Source organism: Hemiscyllium ocellatum, chromosome 15, assembly GCF_020745735.1.
Source record: "Hemiscyllium ocellatum isolate sHemOce1 chromosome 15, sHemOce1.pat.X.cur, whole genome shotgun sequence".
Classification (NCBI taxonomy): domain Eukaryota; kingdom Metazoa; phylum Chordata; class Chondrichthyes; order Orectolobiformes; family Hemiscylliidae; genus Hemiscyllium; species Hemiscyllium ocellatum.
The window spans coordinates 51,908,569-51,934,899 of record NC_083415.1 but is presented as its reverse complement, the minus strand read 5'-3'; the positions used below and the strand labels follow the sequence as shown (position 1 = coordinate 51,934,899).

The window sequence follows — 26,331 nt, the reverse complement described above, 5'->3', positions numbered from 1 at the left end:
ACGTTATTCCTACCCAGATGTTCATAAATCTTATCCCTTACCATTCTCTCTAAGACTTTGCCCACCACTGAAGTCAGACTCACTGGCCTATAGTTACTAGGGCTATCCCTACTCCCTTTCTTGAACAATGGGACCACATTCGCTATCCTCCAGTCCTCTGGTACTATTCCCGTTGACAACGACGACATAAAAATCCAATCCAATGGCTCTGCTATCTCCTCCCTAGCTTCCCATAGGATCCTGGGGTAAATGCCATCAGGCCCAGGAGACTTATCTATATTCATCCTTTCCAATATTCCCAAAACCTCTTCCCTGCATATTTCCAGGGCATCCATTCTAATTATTTGTGATTCCATATTCACATCAGCAACAGTGTCCTGTTCCTGAGTGAATACTGATGAAAAGTACTGATTTAATGTCTCTCCAATCTCCTCCGCCTCCACACACAACTTCCCACTACTATCCTTGACTGGACCGATACCTACCCTAGTCATCCTTTTATTCTTGACATACCTTTGGAAAGCCTTTGGGTTTTCCCTAATCCTACCAGCTAAAGACTTTTCATGTCCCCTTCTCGCTTCTCTTAGCTCCCTCTTTAGCTCCTTCCTGGCTACCTTATAACTCTCAATCGCCCCCTACTGAACCTTCACGCCTCATCTTTACATATGCCGCCTTCTTCCCTTTCACAAGGGACTCCAATTCCTTACTAAACCACGGCTGCCTCACAAGGCCCTTTACACCATGCCTGACTGGTACATACCTATCGAGGACACGCAGTAGCTGCTCCTTGAACACTCCCCACATCTCATTAGTGTTCTTCTCTTGAAGCCTGTTTTTCCAATCCACACATCCTAAGTCATGCCTCACTGCATCATAATTTCCCTGCCCCCAGCTATAGCTCTTGCCCTGCGGCGCACGATTATCCCTCTCCATCACTAAAGTAAAAGTCACCGAGTTGTGGTCACTGTCCCTGAAGTGCTCACCTACCTCCAAGTCTAACACCTGGCCTGGTTCATTACCTAGAACTAAATCCAATATAGCCTCATAAAGCGGCCTAACCAATGTCCTGTGCAGCTGCAACATGACCTCCCAACTCTCCTGCTCAATGCTCTAAACAACAAAGTTAAAAATCACACAACACCAGCTTATAGTCCAACAGGTTTATTTGGAAGTACAAGCTTTCAGAGCGCCGCACCTTCAACAGGTACCTGATGGAGCAGTGTTCCGAAAGCTAGAACCTCCACATAAACCTGTTGGACTATAAGCTGGTGTTGTGTGATTTTTAACTTTGTCCCTCCCAGTCCAGCACCAGAACCCTCACATCAAGGCTGACCAATAAAGGCAAACACACCAAATGCTTTCTTCACTGTCCTATCTATCTGCTACTTTCAAGGAACTATGACCTGCACTCCAAGGTCTCTTTGCTCAGCAATGCTCAGAGTCATAGAGTCATAGAGATGTACAGTATGAAAACAGACCCTTCGGTCCAACCCATCCATGCCGACCATATATCTCAACCCAATCTAGTCCCACCTGCCAGCACCCAGCCATATCCCTCCAAACCCTTCCTATTCATATACTCATCCAGATGCCTCTTAAATGTTGCAATTGTACAAGCCTCCACAACTTCCTCTGATAGCTCATTCCATACACGTACCACCCTCTGTGCGAAAAAGTTGCCTCTTAGGTCTCTTTTATATCTTTCCCCTCTCACCCTAAACCTATGCCTTCTAGTTCTGGACTCCCCAACCCCAGGGAAAAGACTTTGTCTATTTACCCTATTCATGCCGCTCATAATTTTGTAAACCTCTATAAGGTCACCCCTCAGCCTCCGACGCTCCAGGGAAAACAGCCCCAGCCTGTTCAGCCTCTCCCTATAGCTCAAATCCTCCAACCCTGACAACATCCTTGCAAATATTTTCTGAACCCTTTCAAGTTTCACAACATCTTTCCGATAGGAAAGAGACCAGAAATGCATGCAATATTCCAACAGCGACCTAACCACTGTCCTGTACAGTCGCAACATGACCTCCCAAATCCTGTACTCGATACTCTGACCAATAAAGGAAAGTATATCAAACGCCTTCTTCACTATCCTATCTAACTGCGAACTTCATTTTCAAGGAGCTATGAACCTGCACCCCAAGGTCTCTTTGTTCAGCAACACTCCCCAGGACCTTACCATTAAGTCCGGGTCTGATTTGCCTTTCCAAAATGCAGCACCTCACATTTATCTATTAAACTCCATCTGCCACTCCTTGACCCATTGGCCCCAATCTTATGTCTGGAAAACAAAACAACACAACAAGATCTAAAAGGATAAAATTGGAGATTACTCCTGCACCAATGAAAACAAAATTCATGCAAGTTATTGAAAGTGTAACAACTACAGAATTACCAACGATATACCTGAGAAGAATCTAATATAACTGTAATAACAAAGAAAAATGGAATTGTAATTCTCAATAATTATAACCATGTTAGCAGCTTCAATTTGACCTAGTAATCGTTTTCTTATGAATAGGTACCAATCAATCTATGAAATGGAGTCTGGAGTACATTGTAACTTCATTACCAAGCAGAATCTGGAAGATCATCAATAATGCCTCAGCTAAAAACAGAGTCAGAAAGTTTCACCATGCACACAGTTATCTTGTTATTTTTACACAGATAGAAAATTTGAACTTCAGAAATAAAATCTCCAAAACAATTACCAGGACTATATGTTCATGTGCCAGCAAGATATGAGAGAAAGTATTACCTTAGCAATATTTTTTAAGATTAGATTCCCTACAGTGTGGAAACAGGCCCTTTGGCCAAACAAGTCCACACCAACCTTCTGAAGAGCAACCCACCCAGAACCATTCCCCCACATCTAACTCTATGGGCAATTTAGCATGGCCAATTCACCTAACCTGCACATCTTTGGACTGTGGGAGGAAATCGGAGCACCAGGAGGAAACCCATGCTTGTTAAGTCACTGAACTTGTTCTGACACAAAGCTATACTCTCCAATTTCAGCAGTGCTATTTCTGGACACCCACCACCCATCACAAGGAAAAAGCACCATCTTTCTGCCACTGACCTCCTCCTTAACCACCACAATTGCATCATTCAAAACACAGGGAGTCCTGACTGCAGTTCCCTTCTTTTCTTAGTATAAGAAACAAATCCAAAGTCTGTCTGCAAATAAAGTGCTGTAGCACTGCTATTAATTTGAGCAGCCCAGTGGGTTAACTGCATACTGTGCCAACAGCTCACCCTGAATGCAAGTGTATTTGAATAAGACTCAACACTAAAATAATTTAGGCCTCCCATGTCAAAGCATAGCAGATGACTTGCCCAATAAGGCTCCAGATACTCTATATATGTAAATTAGACACCACATATTCTTAAAACTTTGAATGAAATGACTCAAAGCAAGGCTAAAAATACTGGTTCAAGACAACTCATATGCCTGACAGGCTTTTTATTAAGCAGATATTTTGCGCAAATCAGATAAATTAAGACTGTGTACGCACTATGTCATACCTTTGTGAAAATATTCCAGTGCTTTATTCCTTCCAACAACTTGTATGCACAATGGTTTGCCTGAAATACCACCTTGGTGAAATTCAACTGCTATAGACTGAGAGGTGGTTATTCAGTGCTTGTGAAAGATTCTTGGAATTTTATCAACTTGGTGTTATGATTGCCTCAGCATCAGAAATTAAAGAGGAGAAGCCCACTCCAGAAAGCTTTGGAGATTAAAACGCAGATTTTAAATATATGTGATATCTCTGGTATCGAAAGATTGATATCCATTATGGTGCTCACAATGAATCTAGAGACAACTTCTTATTTGCTATGGAATAATATTCATTCAAAGTTATCTATCATACTATCTATCATATTATAAACACCCTTATACACAAATGCACCTGCATATGCAGACTGTGTGCTTTCTACAACAAGTTGAGGAAGCATCTGCTTTAACTGATAAAGAAATGAACAGCAGAGAGTGGCAAAACTAATAGGACAGTGAGAAATAGTGTTGCAGTGTAGTTGCTTTTCTTCCTCATTGCAGAACCATGTTCTGACAACTAGAAATGTCAATGAAGTAACCTGAGGCAGAAAATGTGATGTAGTAGTGTATCATCAGATTTCTTGTTAAAATTCTCAAATATGTTGATGTTTGAACTGATCTCCTGCAAAAGTTATGGATGCCCAGCTCAAGGAAGATCACAAATTGCAACAGGTCATACAAATCATGAAAGACCAACATGTTCCCATTATTTTCTTTTAGCCAAATATGAACTATATAGCTCACTACACATTTGTTAAATCCTGTAGGAGGTGTTGTCATCACATGAAGACTGAGTTATTTTAAATATTTTTAAAAATAACTAAACAACAATTTTAAAACTTTAGAAATTGGGGAAATAAGCATAACAGAAGGATGGTGGTCCACCTCTCAATTCTTCACTCAACATGAGTACTGTAATTTGAATCCTCAGTAATGGTATGAAGCAGGTAGTTTGAACTTGTCAAATCAAAACTTGCTCCTATGTCCTAAAATTACCCTTTTGCCCTCATTTTTCTTGCTATACTAAGTTGGTAATTGGAGGTCAATGAAGACCATTAAGTCACTCTTGTGCATCATTTGTGGGTCCATCTCAGAGTGGCCTGCACCGGATTGTCACGTAAATCCAGGAAGTTCTCACATTTTTATGCTATGAAACATTTGCAGTACTATAAAGCAGCTCAGTGTGTTAAACTTCCAAAGGTAGTGGCAGATTATTAGTTAACTAGAGGAGGAAGTGTAGCAGATTTTATTCAGAATAAATCCAGGTAGAATCAGGTCATGAAGCAGGAAGGGCAAGAGAGAGGGGAAATATTTTCGTTGCTGTGATACCACAACAATCCATACATGCTACTACCTTATAACCCAGATAATCAAGTGCAAACTGCAATTTATACTAGCTCCAATTCGTGATTTGAAAAAAATGGAGGAGCTAGATATGATCAGCAAAATTGCTGCTTTAAAATCACTACAATTCTAGTCATTTTATCCAAGCTTTTCCTTTTATAAAATAAAGTGCTTCTCAGTTCTTATACTGAGGTTAGATTTGCAGTTGTACACCCTTCTTAAAAGGTGGCAGTTAACAGCAGTGAAACCTCCCAACTCCATTTTGTACCATCTTCCATACGCTCAGAGCTCTGTTGAAAAGCAGAATTGAATATACTAATATACTCTCAAATTACAAAAAAAAATTCTGGTCAAAAGCCAAACATTATAGTGATAAGAAGATAAGAACAATGAAAGGGTCTTTCATGTACCACAACATTATTCAGGGCTACATATAGACTCATGCATCTTCTTTCTACATCTCATGATTTGATATTATTTTCTCATCTGATCAAACTTTGTTGCTGATCAATTAAATGAAAACATTGAATTAACAGATACGGTTATCAATAGATACAAGAATATTGCTGAATGTGGTATTAACGAAAAATTAAACTTAAGACAACTGTACGTGCAATAAAAGGTCAACAGATGGATCTGAGTTGCTAGTCATATAGAAAAATATGCATTACAGTGCCACTGCTGAAAAATTACAGGTTTGTCCCTTCATGATCTCATGTACCCTTGTAGCAAATGTACAAATTTATTTCAGAATGAATACAGATACCAACACCGCTTCAAACAAAAAAACTTTTAATCTTGAGAATGTCTAAAAATAATCCTTGGCTAGCAAAATTGAAATAATTGCACCCACACACCCGAGAAGCAGTCACTATCACAGCACTTCCAGTAATATGCTTTTTATGCAGAGGAAGTCAGCATAAACAGTGAGCAGATATTACACAAAAAAAACCTGATGCTTACCTTTAACCAATGAGAACGCTGAAAGTAGGCAAATTGCCAAGATGTTGGTGGCATTCTGATAAACACCTAACTACAACCCAGTTAGCTAAAAGTAATTATCCATTTTAAAAAAAATTCTTTTTCCATCTTAATCTGAGTGAAGATTAGGCAAAGTACTACATACCAAAGTTAAGTTAAAGACCTTTCAAAATTCAGAGTAATCAGCTTGCTACTGGGGAAAACAGAAAACAGGAAACAAATCAACAAAACTCATCAGCTTGTTTCACTTAGTTCACGTGATCTTTGCCCAGTCAGCAGCCAATGCATTTGCCTTCCTGTATTGCCAGAATTATTGCACTGATCGTAATGACTGCTGAAAAATTCCCAACCTCCTCCTCGAAAAGAATGTATCAAGCAGATTTCCAGCATGCACAGTGCTCCCAAAGAATGCTGCTCTGATTGCATTATTTTTAATGCTTCTCTTTTAATTATAGAATCTAAAAGATCTACACATAAGCCTGTTTAAAAAAAACAAATTTATAATGAGAATATTGAAGGTGGTTAAATACAAGTCTGGAAACCTGGTATTTGAAAGAATCTGGAGTAACTGCAGACTGCACCATCTCCTACTATTTATAAAATCATTGCTTGCACATAAAATTATCAGAAATCACACCCTACTCTCCCTCCCCTAACCCACCTATTATGGAAAAAAATCTAGACAAATTTCCTACTTCTACTATTCTGCATCTACTATTTTTAGAGGACTATGTAACTATTGCTTTCTGTGGGAGACAGTAATGTGGTGGTTCAGAGCTTTTGGTTTAAAGTACACGTAAATTAAACAGATGCTACGTTTTTAAAAGACAAGATTTCTGAATCTTAATAAAAAGCTGAATGTCTCATTCTCACTTTAGCATGACTTACCAGTAAATAGCCATCTCTTTAGATGCAAATGACAGTTGCTGTACAACATATTCAAATGGTTCCTGAAGGGCTGTTATGAATAACAATGCACTAAAATCAAGTACTCATGTCCCTCCCCTTCCTCCCCACCAGTACAACCACCTCCTTCTCCCCTCCCCCATCCCACTAGAACATTAAAATTAGTTACAGTTTGGGGTATTTTTTTTAACGCAGATTAATATAATGGACTTTTGAAAGATCTACACAATGTTGCAGTCTGGTTCTCAATTTTTACTATATTACTGGATAAGTCATTGTGAATATGTGACTTAGAATCATAGAATCCCTATGGTGCAGAAAAAGGATATTCAGCCCATCAAGTCTGCACCAACCCTCCGAACAGCATCCCACCCATGCCCAAGCCCCCCATCCTAGCACCGTCATCCCACTTTTACTGTGGTTAACCCATTTAGCCTGCATATGCTTGGACACTAGGGGGGTAATTTACCATGAACCGCGTGCTATATGGCAGCAATGCTAACCATTGAACCACTGTTCCGCGATTTTTAATTTCTAAAGTCATACTCGGTAAAAGTGAATTTAGTATTATCTCCCCTTTCAGAGCCATAAAAGTAGGCTCATTTCAATCCTAACATGTATTTGCACTCATTGCATGTGGGCATCGTAATGCCTGCATTTACTGTCCATCACCAATTGCCTGAGAAGGCGCTAAGCCACCTTCTGGAAAAATGAATGACTTACTAGGCCATCTTAGATGTCAATTAAGAATAAATGTTGGTTTGGAATCATAAGTAGAGTCATCAGGTGGTGATGGCAGATTTCCTGCCCTAAATGTTGCCGAAGAATAGGATTGAAGTTTATGACAGTCCCATAGCTTAATGAGTACCATTAATGTTTAACTATTTCAGATTTATTCAATTGAATTTAAATTCCAGAAGTGCAAAGATCAAGAGTGCAGGCCTCTGGATTACTAGTTAGGGAACAGAACCATTATGTTCCCATACCCCTGTAGGCATTTTATCTCAAGGTAATTCTTCTGGGATCACCTTATTTGTGACTGTATTAATCTAATCTGCTCCCTACCCCATTCCCAACATATTTTTCATTAAATAAAGGTGCACAGAAAGTGAATCAATATGTAAACATGCTGTTTGGTCTTTATCGAGCTATTAATATTTTTTTCCTCCTCATCCTGAGGTTATTTCAAAATTACTTTTCAATTTATGTTCAAGTCTCAACAATGCTGGCAAGGCTACCTTACATTGTTATACCCCTGGTTTCTTTAAGTGCTACAGCCCTGGAGGTGATGGTGGCAAGTTATTGACCCAGCAATGAGGAATGAACAGCAATCTACTTCCAACTCAATGAGGTAACCAACTGGGAGGGAACTTTGAAGGTAATGGTGTCCCAATAGCATATCATTAAGAGACACAAAAGCAGCTAAGAGATCACTGGGGAAAGAGTTGCTGTTGGAAGTAACCTTGATCAGTTTTATGGTGCATCTTACAGCCAATGCACTCTGCAACCACAATGCCCTAAGGAATGGGATTCACAGTAATGTGCAAACCTAGCAATCAACCCTGTAATCAGTCCCAGATGATGTCTAGTTTAGAATTTGGTTATGAATGTACTCATACATGCAATTCTTGGGTGCTTGGTCACATTGCCCACTTAGATCTCAGTGGACATATTCATAATATTGAAGAGCCTTTGATCCGACAATATGTGCAAGTATATTGACCCCGGATTGCGGATGATGGCAAGTCCAATTACATTTCCATTCAATGGCAGGCTCAAGAATTTTATGGAAGGAGGTCAATTCAGATAACTGGGCCTTCTCTTGTTGGAGGGATATTTCCTTCCACTTATGTTACTTTAATGCAGGTTACCTTACCACATGTAGGCCTATGCTTCCTAATAAGTTACATTCTACAAGGAGATGGAAGACAAGGCATGATTAATAAACATAATCTATTACATAAGGTAGAGGTAGAGGTTAATTGAGAAAGGAACTGATTTTACTGTTGCCCAGTAAAGAAATGAGTCTACTACAGTTAGCGTCTTTAGTGTCAATTTTAACTCCGTGCAACATACCTTCACCACTGTCCTTGAAGTGACTATAGACCAGATAGATAGTTTTGCTGAGCTCCCCCTAGTTCCCCCACTTGAAGGCCTCAGTTGCCCTCTGGGATGGAAAGCTAGCCTCCACCTTGAACTCAAGAAAGATAGGTTGTGGGGGGAGAAAGAGAGGGGGTGGAATAGTTGACAAGTCAACAGTGTCTCCGATCAGCATTCTTCTGCCATCAAGTTTTCTTTGGGAGTGTGGAAAGCATTAAACTTGGCTATTGTTTCAGATTGATAACATTTAATCAAAAACATTAAGTGTTTTGCTGACTTGAAACATGAACTCAGTTTCTCTTCTGACCTATTCAGTATTTCCAATCTCCAGCACTTACAATATTTATGCTTTTAATTAGAATCCTCACAGTATGGAAACAGGCCATTTGGCCCAACAAGTCCACATTGACCCTCCGAACAGTATCCCACCCAGACCCATTCCCCTACACTGATTATTCTAAATTTCCCCTAACTAACGCACCTACCCTACATATCCCTGAAGACTACAGGTAATTTGATATGGCCAATTCATCTAACCTGCACATCTTTGGACTGCGGGAGAAAACTGGAGCACCCAGAAGAAACCCACGCAGACACAGAGAATGTGCAAACTCCACACAGTCGCGTGAGATTGGAATTGAACCTGGGTCCCTGGCGCTGTGAGGCAGCAGTGCTAACTACTGAGCCAACGCACTACCCAAATATACAGATATTTGCTAGTTGCTGGTACTCCATGGTATTGGTGATCATTCCTTCTATTAATTTGTCAATGTTTTAAGGAAAACTGATAAATTTGTGTACTGAGATAGCTCAACTACCAACTTCACTAGTTTGAGTGCATAGCATCACAATGGCAATGTTGCAAGGGCTTGACCTGGTGTTTGTCGTATCCAATGTATTCAGCTGCTTATCCTGTCAAATGAACCAAATGGGTTTGATTTTTTTTCTCTCTGTTCAGTATTCAGAACTATTCATTAAGTTGCAAACACTTCAGCAGGATGGCATCACTATCATGCAGAAAACAAAAAGTCAGAGGAACAAATTGTAATCCAAATATTTGAGCAAATTCAGAAAAAAACTTGAATGTAAGCAAACCTTCAGTGAACAACTAAGACCCAACGAGGCACAAAAAGCAACACTACAGTCATTCGCTCAAATTACATACTACATCAATGGCAGTTTCCATGATTATAAAATAATAACAAGCCATTACTCAGTAAAATAGTATTTGAAGGATGTTGTGAAAGGGTTCAAAAAAGATTTACAAGGATATTGCCAGGGTTGCAGGGTCTGAGTGAGAGGAAGAGGCTGAATAGTCTGGGGCTTTTTTTTTTACCTGGAGCGTCAGAGGCTGAGGCGTGACCTCACAGAGATTTATAAAATCATGAGGGGCATGAATAGGTTAAATAGACAATGTCATTTCCCTGGGGTGGGCAAGTCCAGAACTAGAGGGCATAGGTTTAGGGTGAGAGGGGAAAGATATAAAAGGGACCTAAGGGGAAACGTTTTCATGCAGAAGGTGGTGCGTATATGAAATGAGCTGCCAGAGGAAGTGGTGGAGGCTGGTACAATTACAATATTTAAAAGGCATCTGGTTGCGTATACGAACAGGAAAGGTTTCGGGGGATATGGATCAAGTGCAGGCAAATGGGACAAGATTTATTTAGAATATCTGGTTGGCATGGATGAGTTGGACCGAACTATCTGTATGCGTGCTGTACATCTCTATGACTATAGCCAGCAAAAGTTAATTGTTAAATTAAATAAAATTAACACTTCAAGATACACATCACTAACACTGTAGAACTGGGTTTTCCCCCCCGAAGTCAGACAGAAACATGCAACAGTTGATTCTAAAGTGGAATGTTACATTAAGATAAATTAATTGCACAGAACATTTGCAATATTATCATATTAAAAGCAGCTGCACTTAAGGTTACTCAACATATGTCTTGATATTATTGATACTGCGTGTGCATGAATGTGTTCTTTCAACATTCACATTTTGTATTTAGAGTTTCTTTGCATCAATTTCAAGATAAAATCAGCTTTTATCCTTTCACCAACAAATCAGAGCTTTATCAGGTTAGTTTTGTAAAAATGGCTTTTAAAACATCTTGAGCTCCAATTACTACAATGGTATGATTTGATAACATTTCCTATCTGCAGTAAGAAATAGTGCTGAGTTTGAGGTAAAAACACAATGACATTCATTGAAAGGGTGAAGAAATTACCATATAACGTGGGGTCTTTTCAAATTGATCCTGATATTGTTAAAATAATCATGATTTACTTTAAATATGCAATTCATTCAAAAATCACAAGCAATGAAGCACCTCAAGTTTGATCAAAAAATAACCTTTTGGATTTCTTTGAATTAACTTCTAAATGTTACAGGTCGTTATTGCTGTGAAAGAATTATCAAGTGTTGTGATCAGTTGAGGCAAAAAAATACTAATGAGAAGCATCAAAAGGAAGCAAAAATACAGAAAATGACACAGACTCTCAACTGTTATTAGAACCACTACTTCCTTTGTACGTCTGGGAAGTTACCTTCATTTCTGATAGGCAGTTCCACTACACTGCTGTATAGCTTACATGTGATCTAATCTACCCTTTAATGCATTTCTCATTATTCCCAACGTTACCCTATTATTTACTAATGCATTCTTATGTTTTACCAACTTATTTGTAAATGAAGAGCAATGTACTTGTAATTTAAAATAATTTGCACAGTAATTGCACAATTTGAATAAGGCCACCTGAAAAAGGTAGTATTCCCACTCCAAGAGAAATGTGCACATCCAATAATGTAAATAATATGAATGCAGTAACATTAATTCCCATTATTCTAAGTTGCCAATCTGATGAATGTAGTTGTCACAGAAGCAATAAATTTTAAGTGATTTTGTAAGCTTTCACATTCTCATTATCAATCCAACTCAAGAACAAGTCCCTACCAAGTATACTTTTGTCTTGGAAGCTAGATTGAAACTCTCACCCTGCAAACTTCATCTTTGCTCAATGAATGCCTTTGTAGGCAATATCATAACACCAGGAAACATATAAACCAAACAGATCGTTTAATTTAAAATTATATTACTTTATCCCTGGAAAGACAAACAATTTAGATAACCATTCATATCTTACCAAAAAGCACAACACAATCTCAAATTCTTTAGACTGAACCTCTCTAATGAGCCTTCCCCAATCCATTATGTCTTGCCCCCTGGAATTCTATGGTTACCTAACAGGTTCTTGAAGGTTGTCTTCTGTCTTGTGGTCAATTCTAAATTTTCCCATGAAAGGTCCGGGACTTTTCAACTCAAGCCATGGTATTGGCAAAAGAGAAAGTTAGAAATATCCCTGGCCTACAGCTACCTCACAGCTCCAGATATTTTCATTTTTTTGCCTAACTGATCTGTAGGATCGAGCAAAAATCTCCAATATCTAAAGCAATGGACAAAATCCTGTACTCTTCAAAACTTTTTGTTAAAAAGGGCGCACCTGGACCAAGTTCTGTGGGAATACACAACACAATCGGCTAGCCAGAGAATGGAGATTGCTATCTGTGAGTATTGTTCAGCCTGAAATCCCAATTTATATCTCTGCTCTAAAAGAATAAATCAACCAAGACCAACTGACCCACACAAAACAGCTTTCGCACCTCGGGCTACACAACGCAGACAGTATGGGGCCGACACAGATAATGGACATTCAACCTCCGAATAAAAAACATTGTTGGGGGTGGGGAGCCAACAAGCACCATCCAATCAAGAGCTCCAAGACACACTCTGTTCTAAATCAAGAGAACCAAAAGCAAAAACCTCAGCAACCAGCCACAACCAGCAGAACTAAAGACAGACTCAACCAAATCAATCAACACCACAAGTCCTCAGATACAACTGGAGGTAAAACACCCATCCCACAAAACCATCAGAAAGTAAAGAAAACCAGGTACTTACTAGGTAGGTCCAATATGCACCTCACCACATCAGTGGACTCAACCCAAACTGAAAAACTTATGCAGACCAAAGTCTTCATCTAGGCTCTGGGTATGGCAAGCAGAAATAGCCAGGTGCACTTCAAAAGGTGTGTTTCTTAGTGGTTCCTGATAAAGAGCTTATGCCCGAAACATCAACTCAACCTGATCCTCGGATGCTGTCTGACCTGCTGTGCTTTTCCAGCACCAGAACAGCATCTGCAGGTCTCACCTTCTCCCAGTGTCTCTCAGTGGTGAGCTTAAATTCCCAAAACCCCAAAATTCTGACGTAGCTAGCAGGGAGGTGACGGTGGGTGGTGACAGTGCATTGGTACCAGAAAAGTAGGAATTCGGATTAAAGAGTCTGAAATTAGCGCTGGTGTTTTTCTCCGTGTGTCAGTTGGATATTGTTCTAATCGTGTTCATCTAGTTAGTGTTTTTAAAGTACTACTCTTCTCCTACGTAGTTGAAAATGTGTTGCTGGTTAAAGCACAGCAGGTCAGGCAGCATCCAAGGAATAGGAAATTCGACGTTTCGGGCATAAGCCCTTCATCAGGAATGAGGAGAGGGTGCCAGGCAGGCGAAGATAAAAGGTAGGGAGGAGGGACTTGGGGGAGGGGTGATGGAGATGTGATAGGTGGAAGGAGGTCAAGGTGAGGGTGATAGGCCGGAGTGGGGTGGGGGTGGAGAGGTTAGGAAGAGGATTGCAGGTTAGGAGGGCGGTGCTGAGTTGAGGGAACCGACTGAGACAAGGTGGGGGGAGGGGAAATGAGGAAACTGGAGAAATCCGAGTTCATCCCTTGTGGTTGGAGGGTTCCCAGGCGGAAGATGAAGCGCTCTTCCTCCAACCGTCGTGTTGTTATGTTTTGCCTGTGGAGGAGTCCAAGGACCTGCATGTCTTCGGTGGAGTGGGAGGGAGAGTTAAAGTGTTGAGCCACGGGGTGGTTGGGTTGGTTGGTCCGGGCGTCCCTGAGGTGTTCTCTGAAGCGTTCCGCAAGTAGGCGGCCCGTCTCCCCAATGTAGAGGAGGCCACATCGGGTGCAGCGGATGCAATAGATGATGTGTGTGGAGGTACAGGTGAACTTGTGGCGGATATGGAAGGATCCCTTGGGGCCTTGGAGGGAAATGAGGGAGGAGGTGTGGGCGCAAGTTTTACATTTCCTGCGGTTGCAGGGGAAGGTGCCGGGAGTGGAGGTTGGGTTGGTGGGGGGGTGTGGACCTGACGAGGGAGTCACGAAGGGAGTGGTCTTTGCGGAACGCTGATAGGGGAGGGGAGGGAAATATATCCCTGGTGGTGGGGTCCGTTTGGAGGTGGCAGATGATACGTTGTATACGGAGGTTGGTGGGGTGGTAGGTGAGAACCAGTGGGGTTCTGTCTTGGTGGCAGTTGGAGGAGCGGGGCTCAAGGGCGGAGGAGCAGGAAGTGGAGGAGATGCGGTGGAGGGCATCGTCGATCACGTTTGGGGGGAATCTGCGGTCCTTGAAGAAGGAGGCCATCTGGGCTGTGCGGTGTTGGAACTGGTCCTCCTGGGAGCAGATGCGGCGGAGACGAAGGAATTGGGAATATGGGATGGAGTTTTTATAGGGGGCAGGGTGGGAGAAGGTGTAGTCCAGATAGCTGTGGGAGTCAGTCGGTTTATAGTAGATGTCTGTGTTGAGTCGGTCGCCCGAGATAGAAATGGAAAGGTCTAGGAAGGGGAGGGAGGAGTCTGAGACAGTCCAGGTGAATTTGAGGTCGGGATGGAAGGTGTTAGTAAAGTTGATGAACTGTTCAACCTCCTCGTGGGAGCACGAGGCAGCGCCGATACAGTCATCGATGTAGCGGAGGAAAAGGTGGGGGGTGGTGCCAGTGTAGTTGCGGAAGATGGACTGTTCCACATATCCTACGAAGAGACAGGCATAGCTGGGGCCCATGCGGGTGCCCATGGCAACTCCTTTAGTTTGGAGGAAGTGGGAGGATTGAAAAGAGAAGTTATTCAGGGTGAGGACCAGTTCAGTCAGTCGAAGGAGGGTGTCAATGGAAGGGTACTGGTTGGTGTGGCGGGAAAGGAAGAAGCGGAGGGCTTTGAGTCCTTCGTGATGGGGGATGGAGGTGTACAGGGACTGGATGTCCATCGTGAAAATAAGGCGTTGGGGACCGGGGAAGCGAAAATCCTGGAGGAGGTGGAGGGCGTGGGTGGTGTCCCGAACGTAGGTGGGGAGTTCTTGGACTAAAGGGGACAGAACCGTGTCAAGGTATGCGGAGATGAGTTCGGTGGGGCAGGAGCAGGCTGAGACAATGGGTCGGCCGGGGCATTCAGGTTTGTGGATTTTGGGCAGGAGGTAGAAACAGGCGGTGCGGGGTTGTGGGACTATGAGGTTGGAGGTGGTGGATGGGAGATCCCCTACGTAAGTTCTCCTACCTAAGTGACTGTGTCAATTTCTTTGATTTATTGCATTGCCTATTTTCTTGTATTAAAATTAACTTGTATATTTCAAAAAACGCAGATATTCTTTTGTCCTGAAACATTTCACATTCCTTAAACAAGCCCAGAGTCTATATTCGGATCTGGGAGCTATTCGAACTGCTTAAAGATTAGAAGATAACTGACTGCAAACCAGAACCGAAAATGTGTTGCTGGAAAAGCGCAGCAGGTCAGGCAGCATCCAAGGAACAGGAGATTCGACGTTTCGGGCATAAGCCCTTCTTCAGGAACGTCGAATCTCCTGTTCCTTGGATGTTGCCTGACCTGCTGCGCTTTTCCAGCAACACATTTTCAGCTCTGATCTCCAGCATCTGCAGATCTCACTTTTTCCTGCAAACCAGAACCCTACAGATCCAAACTAACTGCTTGCTTTGCTTTCTGGGTGACTGTAGATTTCTTCCTCTAGCTTCAAGCTTTATTCCTCATGAATTCTGTTACTCGGTGCTGACTACCTGTACTTGTGAGAAGAAAGATACATGCAAACAAATGAACAAAAGTATTCTCCCTAATCCTACAGCCATCTCTGTAGCATGTGGGATTCTTGAGACATTCTAAACATAAGTAAATATCTTTTATTTTCAAAGCAACCCCTTTGTTTATATGACCCATATTATATCACTAAACAAAATAATTGTCCTTTGTCCAAATTTCATGGTTCCACCAATGAACTCCCTTATTTGTAAGATGTTCTTCTTTGATCTGTGAATTACATGAATAATCTAAATCCCTTGCTGAAATAAATGAAGCCCTCCTGTCTCTACCTAAAGCACAATGGGTCATACATTCTTTAGCTTTCTTCCTCTGAATGTTGACATTACTAAATGAACGCCTAACTGTAAATATCCCAGGTCTATTATTTGAAATTGCATTCACTTCAAGATTGGTCATCGGTTTCTCAACCAAATGCTTGCATTTATTTTACACTCAATAATTTAATTCCCAACTTAAAAAAGTTACACAGTCTTAAAAATTTTGTCTTTAAAATATCATAAACCATGAAACTAAAGGATTATGACTTAGCTGTCCACACATACAATTCCTTAAGACTTTACTTCAGACATTGGGAAGTGAGGCAGGGAGGCAGTGGGCAGTCCATATCTGGTTACAAGACCCATGAGAACAGCAATATACAGTTGAATCTCTTGAACTTCTTCAGTCATTCAATTAGATCATGGCTGAGCAGCCTTCCGTGTGAACCTCTCAGCAGATTAGTTTTGAAACTTTCAAGCAATGCAATGGATTTCTAAACATGCTAGTCAGGAAGCTCCCTGGAGTAAAAAATAAGTTAAAGTACTTGAGAGTATTTCACTAGCAATTGCAGATTTCACACACAACATTCAGGCATACCGTATTCGGAAAAATGTGCCACTTGTCATATCAACTTTCATATTTGCACTTACTTCAGTCTAACTAACTACAGCTGACTTTGATAGAATTACACTTTTAACATAAATTCAAACTTATTTAAAAATAGATTTTAAGTATTGGAACACTGAAATTTCAAAAATGCTTTCCAATCTTGCACAGCAATAGGTAATGGTTAACTGACTGAAATGGAACACTCTCAAAATTAAGTTCCAAGAAACAAAGAGGTTTTCTTCAAACCTATTTTCAACTTGGTTTGCCGCATTGCGCTGCACAGCAATAAGCTTACCAGCAATACAATCGTAATTTTCTTTTCAACTTATCTTAGTACATGAAAGGAGTTGAAATCTGAAGGAAAAGAGAATACTGGTGAGGGGAAAAACGTTGGTATGGTTAGTAGGTTTGCTAGTAACACCAAAATTGGTGGTATTGTAGACAGTGAAGAAGGTTATCTAAGATTACAAAGGGATTTTGATAAATTGGGCCAATGAGTGGCAGATGGAGTATAACTTAAATAAAAGGGAGGTGTTGCACTTTGGTAAAACAAATAAGGGCAAGATTTACACAGTTAATGGTAGGGCCCTGTGGAGTATTGTAGAATAGAAATACCCAAGGGTTCAGGTACATAATTCATTGAAAGTTGCATCATAGGTAGACAGAATGGTAAAGGCGGCACTTGGCACGCTCGCCTTTGTTGTTCAGACCATTCAGAATAGGAGATGGGATGTTAAGTTGCAGTAGTACAGGGTGTTGGTGAGGCCACATCTTGAGTACTATGCACAGTTTTGGCCGCCCTGCTTTGGAAAGAGATTATTAAATTGGAGAGGGTCATAGAGTCATAGAGATGTACAGCATGGAAACAAATCCTTCATTCCAACCTGTCCATGCCGACCAGATATCCCAACCCAATCTAGACCCACCTGCCAGCACCCAGCCCATATCCCTCCAAACCCTTCCTATTCATATACCTATCCAAATGCCTCTTAAATGTTGCAATTGTACCAGCCTCCACCACGTCCTCTGGCAGCTCATTCCATACATATACCACCCTCTGCGTGAAAAGGTTGCCCTTTACATCTCTTTATATCTTTTCCCTCTCACCGTAAACCTATGCCCTCTAGTTCTGGACTCCCCAGCCCCAGGGAAAACACTTTGTCTATTTATCCTATCCATGCCCCTCATAATTGTGTAAACCTCTATAAGGTCATCCTCAGCCTCCGACGCTCCAGGGAAAACGGCCCCAGCCTGTTCAGCCTCTCTCTGTAGCTCAGATCCTCCAAGCCTGGCTACATCCTTGTAAATCTTTTCTGAACCCTTGCAAGTTTCACAACATCTTTCCACGAGGAAGGAGACCAGAATTGCACGCAGTATTCCAACAGTGGCCTAACCAATGTCCTGCGCAGCCACAACATGACCTCCCAACTCCTGTACTCAATACTCTGACCAATAAAGGAAAGCATACCAAATACCTTCTTCACTATCACATCTACCTGCGAATCCACTTTCAAGGAGCTATGAACCTGCACTCCAAGGTCTCTTTGTTCAGCAACACTCCCTAGGACCTTACCATTAAGGGTATAAGTCCTGCTAAGCAATGCTAAGATTTGCTTTCCCAAAATGCAGCACCTCGCATTTATCTGAATTAAACTCCATCTGCCACTTCTCAGCCCATTGGCCCATCTGGTCCAGATCCTGTTGTAATCGGAGGTAACCCTCTTCGCGGTCCACTACACCTCCAATTTTGGTGTCATCTGCAAACTTACTAACTGTACCTCTTATGCTCGCATCCAAAGCATTTATGTAAATGACAAAAAGTAGAGGGCCCAGCACCGATCCTTGTGGCACTCCACTGGTCACAGGCCTCCAGTCTGAAAAACAATCCTCCACCACCACCCTCTGTCTTCTACCTTTGAGCCAGTTCTGTATCCAAATGGCTAGTTCTTCTTGTATTCCATGAGATCTAACCTTGCTAATCAGTCTCCCATGGGGAACCTTGTCGAATGCCTTACTGAAGTCCATAAAGATCGCATCTACTGCTCTGTCCTCAATCTTCTTTGTTACTTGTTCAAAAAACTCAATCAAGTTTGTGACACATGATTTCCCATGACAAAGCCATGTCGACTATCCTGAATCAGTCCTTGCTTTTCCAAATACACGTATATCCTGTCCCTCAGGATTCCCTCCAACAACTTGCCTACCACCGAGGTCAGGCTCACCAGTTTATCATTCCCTGGCTTGTCTTTACCACCCTTCTTAAACAGTGGCACCATGTTTGCCAACCTCCAGTCTTCCAGCACCTCACCTGTGACTATCGATGAAACAAATACCTCAGCAAGAGGCCCAGCAATCATTTCTCTAGCTTCCCACAGAGTTCTCGGGTACACCTGATCAGGTCCTGGGGATTTATCCACTTTTAACAGTTTCAAGACATCCAGCACTTCCTCCTCTGTAATCTGGACATTTTGCAAGATGTCACCATCTTTTTCCCTACAGTCTATATCTTCCATATCCTTTTCCACCGTAAACACTTATGCAAAATATTCATTTAGTATTTCCCCCATTTTCTGTGGCTCCACACAAAGGCCACCTTGCTGATCTTTGAGGGGCCCTATTCTGTCCCTTGTTACCCTTTTGTCCTTAATATATTTGTAAATCCCTCTGGATTCTCCTTAATTCTATTTGCCAAAGCTCTCATGTCCCCGTTTTGCCCTCCTGATTTCCTTCTTAAATATACTCCTACTTTCTTTATACTCTTCTAAGGATTCACACGCTCTATCCTGTCTATACCTGACATATGCTTCCTTCTTTTTCTTAACCAAACCCTCAATTTCTTTAGTCATCCAGCATTCTCTATACCTACTCGCCTTCCCTTTCACCCTGACAGGAATATACTTTCTCTGGATTCTTGTTATCTCATTTCTGAAGGCTTCCCATTTTCCAGCCATTCCTTTACCTGCGAGCATCTGCCTCCAATCAGCTGTCGAAAGTTCTTGCCTAATACCATCAAAATTGGCCTTTCTCCAATTTAGAACTTCAACTTTTAGATCTGGTTTATCCTTTTCCATCACTATTTTAAAATTATTTTTTAAAACAAACTATTTTTAAAATGATCTGTACCTGTCACAGATCAATCTCTTTCCTCACCATCTCCCTGTAGTTTCTGTTGTGGTTCTGTTCGCTGAGCTGGGAATTTGTGTTGCAGACGTTTCGTCCCCTGTCTAGGTGACATCCTCAGTGCTTGGGAGCCTCCTGTGAAGCACTTCTGTGAATCACTATAAATGCCGGAGGAAACATCACAGAAGCGCTTCACAGGAGGCTCCCAAGCACTGAGGATGTCACCTAGACAGGGGACGAAATGTCTGCAACATAAATTATTAGTCCTCCCTTGTCCCTACCTGCCCTGACTGACTCACTTCTGTTCTCAGCTGTACCTGTCTCAGATCGATCTCTTTCCTCACTATCTCCCTGGGTCCCACTCCCCCACCTTACTAGTTTAAATCCTCCCAAGCAGTTCTAGCAAATTTCCCTGCCAGTATATTAGTCCCCTTCCAATTTAGGTGCAATCTGTCCTTCTTGTACAGGTCACTTCTACCCCAAAAGTGATTCCAATGATCCAAAAATGTGAATCCTTCTCCCATACACTAGCTCCTCAGCCATGCATTCATCTGCTCTATCCTCCTGCTCCTGCCCTCACTAGCTCATAGCACTGGGAGTAATCCAGATATTACTACCCTTGAGGACTTGCTTTTTAAATTTCTGCCTAACTCTTTGTAATCTCTCTTCAGAATCTCACCTTTTCCCTTCCTATATTGTTGGTTCCAATGTGGACAATGACCTCTTGCTGGCCCCTCGCCCCAGTGAGAACATTCTGCACCCTCTCTGAGACATCCTTGATCCTGACACCAGGGAAACCACAGGGAGGACTGCAGATGCTGGAGATCAGAGCTGAAAAATGTGTTGCTGGAAAAGCGCAGCAGGTCAGGCAGCATTCAAGGAGCAGGAGAATTGACGTTTCAGGCATAAGCCCATTCCTAAAGAAGCTGAAAATGTGTTGCTGGTTAAAGCACAGCAGGTCAGGCAGCATCCAAGGAACAGGAAATTCGACGTTTCGGGCCAGAGCCCTTCATCAGGAATTCCTAAAGAAGGGATTATACCTGAAACGTCGATTCTCCTGCTCCTTGGATGCTGCCTGACCTGCTGCGCTTTTCCAGCAACACATTTTTCAGTTCACCAGGAAAACAACACACCATTCTGCTTTTTCTCTGCTGACCACAGAAATGTTTGTCTGTATCTCTGACTACCGAATTCCCTAACACAATGGATCTCTTAGAAGCTGACCTACCCCTCGTTGCATTAGAACCAGTCTCAATATCAGAAACTTGGCTGTTCGTGCTACGTTCCCCTGAGAATCCATCAGCCCCTACATTTTGCAAAACAGCATACCTGTTTGAAATGGGTATACCCACAAAAGACTCCTGCCCTAGGTGCCGACCTCTCTCACCCTTCCTGGAGTTAACCCATCTATGTGACTGTATCTGAGACGTTCCCCCCTTCCTATAACTGCCATCCATCACATACTGTTGCTGTTGCAAATTCCTTATCGCTTCCATCTGTCTCTCCAACCAATTCACTCGATCTGATAAGATTCGCATCCAACAGCATTCATGGCAGATATAATCCGCAGTAACCCTTGAACTCTCTTTAAACTCCCACATCTGACAAGAAGTACATATCATTGCAAAGGCCATTTTTGCTCCTTCACAATCTACAGACCCAGAAAATAACACCGTCTTATTCCTCTACAAACACTGCCCTAGGTTAAATCAATAGCTATGGCTTATATTTTAAGTTTAATCAAGAGACTTATCTCCAAAAACATATAATCAAGAAAGAATCCACTATACTCACTACTGCAGCACTTCTCTTGGACAGACTTAAAACAACAATTAACTTATCTGATTCTGTGCTGTGAACTTCGCCCAATAGTTCCTCCAAGATTAGTTGTGAATTTCACTGTTTGTTAATTTTCCCAGATGCACTCCGATGTCCAGCGATACACGAATTCAAACAGCAAAGGTGGTAACTGTGCAGGTTCTCTCTCTCTCTCTCTCTCCTGCACTGTCCTCACCATGTGCTTCCTTTGTCTGCTTTTCTCCCTTTTAAAACTGCAGTTGTTTTGACTTTTTTTTCCCCAAAGTTTCAAAACAATGCAATAGCATATAAAACAGTAATTGCTGCTCCTGGGATTTGAGGAAATCACCTCCAACACTTAGGCGGCACGGTGGCACAGTGGTTAGCACTGCTGCCTCACAGCGCCAGGGACCTGGGTTCAATTCCCACCTCAGGCGACTGACTGTGTGGAGTTTGCACGTTCTCCCCGTGTCTGCGTGGGTTTTCTCCGGGTGCTCCGGTTTCCTCCCACAGTCCAAAGATGTGCGGGTCAGGTAAATTGGCCATGCTAAAGGGGTATATGTAGGGGTATGGGTGGGTTGCGCTTCGGCGGGTCGGTGTGGACTTGTTGGGCCGAAGGGCCTGTTTCCACACTGTAAGTAATCTAATCTAAAAACCTAAAATACCTCAGAAAAAGGAGCAGCTCTTACAGCCAGAAATTTTTCCTGTCCTCCATCTTGGATTACCCAGAATCCATGCAGAAAAGATTTGCAAGGATGTTGCCGGGACTGGAGGGTTTGAGTTATAAGCATAGGAGTTTGAGGAGTGACCTCGGAGAGGTTTATAAAACTTTGAGGGTCATAAATAAGGTGAGTAGCAAAGGTCTTTTCTAAAGCGTTGAGGAGTTTAAAACTAAATTGCATAATTTTAAGGTGAGAGGAGAAACATTTTAAAGGGACCTGAGGGGCTACTTTTCACATAGATGGTTGTTCATAAATGGAATGGAACTGCCAGAGGAAGTGGCAGATGCAGGTTCAGTTACAACATTAAAAAAAAGACACTTGCACAGGTACATGAATAGGAAAGATTTCACAGGATATGGGCCAAACACAGGCAAGTTGGACAAATTTAGTTTGGGAAACTTGTTTGTAATGGATGAGTTGGACAAAGGGTCTATTTCTTTGCTGTATGACTCGGAGTACAGGCCTTTTGCTTTTGGCTTTAAGTTATGTATTTAAGAGCCAAGAATAATGCAGTTTTATGTGGAACTGCTAACTTGCAGCAAAGTGACACAGAAGAAATATTGGAGGTAATTCTTACTCAAAAGACAACTCAAGTACCAACAGAACCAAATGTAAATGTAACATGTGCAGACTTGATGTTGTAGGAGATTTCACCTTGAAGGCATGGACTTGAATTTTATTTCAGCACAAAATGGAGTCCTCTTACTATTGTAAAGCATCAAGCTGAAGATGTCTGCAGTTTCAACCCATAATGTATTAGTGGACATAGAATCAGAACACAAGTATTAGATATATTCTTGGATGTCTAGTGTAGAAAATAGCATTGTGATACTGTTTCTGTTGGAGGTATTCTCCTGTGATTGTCACAAAAACGCAAGGAAGGAGAAAGACACAGAACATGAGTATGGAGACCAGCATGGGTGGTATATGACACAAAAGACACAGAGGATCTTAAAATGTGATATTGATTTATTTGCTATCATTTGGAGTTTAATCTGACAAGGCAAGGAGTGCTGGATCTACTTCCAGGAAATTAACAAGATAACTAGACAAACTATAGAGAACATCTAGAAAACAATGAATATAACAAGGAAGTTTGGATGTAAAAAATGAAAAAGGCAAAAATAAAAACTGTAAGAGACTTAAGTATCTAACTGGAAAAAGTCAATTAAGAGAAGGATGAAAAGGGAACTAGGCTAAATAGTTTGGAAAGCAAAATAGTAAGAGACAATGCCCAAAAATGCGAAAAATGCAGAACAGGTGAAGGCAGAATAAAAACAGTTCAACAAAAATGTCAAGGGAAATTAGTGTAGAAATGTTTTGAATCTCTACCACCAAATCTTTCAAACATCCTTAGATAATCAAGATTGTCATGTATAAAATGGGAGAAAGGAATAAATAAACTAATTATAGACTACATGGCTAAAGCAAGCTCATGTTGATCTTCCCGTTGATAATGAGATAAAATACTTATTTGGCAAAAGACAAATTGTGTCTTAAAAATTAAAAAAAAGAGTTCTTTAAACTAGCAAAAGTGTACTGGTATCTGTATAGGAAATACAGTTCAAGTTATTTACATGTTTCCAAAATGTGATTGATAGAAAAGAAACAAGTAGAGGAGAGAGGAGAAATGCTGAATGAATACTTTTCGTCAGTATTCACACCAGAACAAGATGATCAAGGAGAATACGGGGGTACAGGCTACTAGACTAGATGGGATTGAGGTGCATACGCACCAGGTGTTAGCAATTCTGGAAAGTGTGAAATGTATTAAATCCCCTGGGTCAGATGTGATTTATCCTAGGATTCTCTGGGAAGGCAGGGAGGAGATTGCCAAGTCTTTGCCTTTGATCTTTATGTCGTCATTGTCTACAGGAATAGTGCCAAAAGACTAGAGGATAGCAAAGGTTGTTCTCTTGTTCAAAAAGGGGAGTAGAGACAACCCTGGTAATTATAGACCAGTGAGCCTTATTTCGGTCATGAGTAAATTGTTGGAACGGGTTATAAGAGATAGGATTTATCATCATCTAGAAAGGAATCAGTTGATTAGGATAGTCAAAACGGTTTTATGAAGGGTAGGTCATGCCACACAAACCTTATCGAGTTCTTTGAGAAGGTGACCAAACAAGTGGATGAGGGTAAAGCAGTTGATATGATGTGTACGGATTTCAGCAAGGCATTTGATAAGGTTCCCCATGGTAGGCTATTGCACAAAATACACAGGCATGGGTTTGAGGGTGATTTAGCGGTTTGGATCAGAAAGTGGCTAGTTGAAAGAGTACAGAATGTAGTGGTTGATGGGAAATATTCATCCTGGAGTTCACTTACTAATAGGGTACTGCAAGAATCTGTTTTGCGTCCACTGCTGTATGTCATTTTTATAAATGATCTGGATGAGGGCGGAGAAGGATGAGTTAGTAAATTTGTGGATGACACTAGAGTTGATAGAGTTGTGAATAGTGACAAAGGGTGTTGTAGGTTACACAGAGACATAGATAAGCTGCAGAGCTGGGCTGAGAGATGGCAAATGGAGTTTAATGGGGAAAAATGTGAGGTGATTCACTTTGGAAGGAGTAACAGGAATGCAGAGTAATGGGCCAATGGTAAGATTCTTGATAGTGTAGATGAGCAGAGCGATCTCAGTGTCCAGGAACATAGATCCTGGAAAGTTGCCACCCAGGTTGATAGGGTTGTTAAGAAAGCATAAGGTGTATTAACTTTTATTGGGAGAGGGATTGTGTTTCGGAACCATGAGATCATGCTGCAGCTGTACAAAACTCTGGTGCAGCCACATTTGGAGTATTGCATTCGGTTCTGGTCATCATATTATAGGAAGGATATGGAAGCTTTGGAAAGGGTTCAGAGGAGATTTACTAGGATGTTTCCTGGCATGGAGGGAAGGTCTTATGAGGAAAGGCTGAGGGACTTGAGACTGTTTTCGTTAAACAGAAGGTGGTTGAAAGGTGACTTAATTGAGGCATAAGAGATAATCATAGGATTAGATAGATTGGACAGTGACAGTCTTTTTCCTTGGATGGTGATGGCTAGCATGAGGGGATATAGCTTTAAATTGAGTGGTAATAGATATAGAAGTTAGAGGTAGTTTCTTTACTCAGAGTAGTAGGGGTGTGGAATGCACGGTCTGCAACAATAATAGACTCGTCAACTTTAAGTGCATTTAAATGGTCATTGGATAGACATATGGATGAAAATGGAATAGTATAGGTTAGATGGGCTTTAGACTGGTCCCACAGGTCAGTGCAACATTGAGGTCTGTACTGTGCTGTAATGTTCTATGTTCTATGCTCTGTCTAGTTAATGAATGGTTTTCAAAAGAAGAAAGAATGTAAGTGGGATTGTCCTCCAGGAGCTGACTACTCTTCCTGATACACAATAAATAAATGATCTGGCCTTTAGTACAGGCTGTATAATATCAAACTGTGCACATCATACAAAAACAAGGAGAATATTTAACTATAAAGATGAAAAAGCAAGTTTAGGAAGTCAAGGACTCGTTAATAGACTGGACAAATAAATGCAAGATATAATTTTATTGTGTTTATGTAGCAACAGTAAAGAGAGCACAGTTTTAAGAAATAGGAAACATCAGAAAAAGAACAAAGTGGCTTATGTATATTTTAGACAGGCTTTTTAATAAAAGTATCAGAAAGAAATTTAAACAGCTATTTAAAAAGGAAAAATATTTTTGATTCCTGTTTTCTTAAAGAGGGAAATTGGGTATTAAAACAAAAAGAACATTAAATATATACACATCATAAAGGGAACAGACTACTGTGTGTCGTTCAGGCATGTGATTTTGGGAAGATGTCAAGATATTGGACAAGGTGTAAAAAAAAATTCATTGAATTACCACAGGGAATTTCAATTTTAGAGTCATAGAGTCATATTTGATGACATTAAATTAAAATGAAGGTCAAAACACCTGTTGAAAATTATGATATCATAAATAATGAAAAGTTATTTCTCTAC

At 41.2% G+C, this 26,331-nt stretch overlaps 1 protein-coding gene across 5 annotated transcripts in view; it reads right to left on the bottom strand.

Moving 5' to 3' along the window:
- LOC132822980 (nuclear receptor coactivator 3-like) overlaps positions 1-26,331 on the bottom strand; it is a 261,185-nt gene that overhangs the window by 99,282 nt on the left and 135,572 nt on the right. Inside the window, exon 1 of one of the 5 annotated variants that reach the window (XM_060836471.1) lies at positions 16,378-16,396. The exons of the other annotated variants lie outside the window; for them this stretch is intronic. The gene's annotated coding sequence lies outside the window, so the exon portion shown is untranslated. Of the gene's footprint in view, positions 1-16,377; positions 16,397-26,331 lie in introns of those variants that run through there. 5 annotated transcript variants of the gene reach the window in all.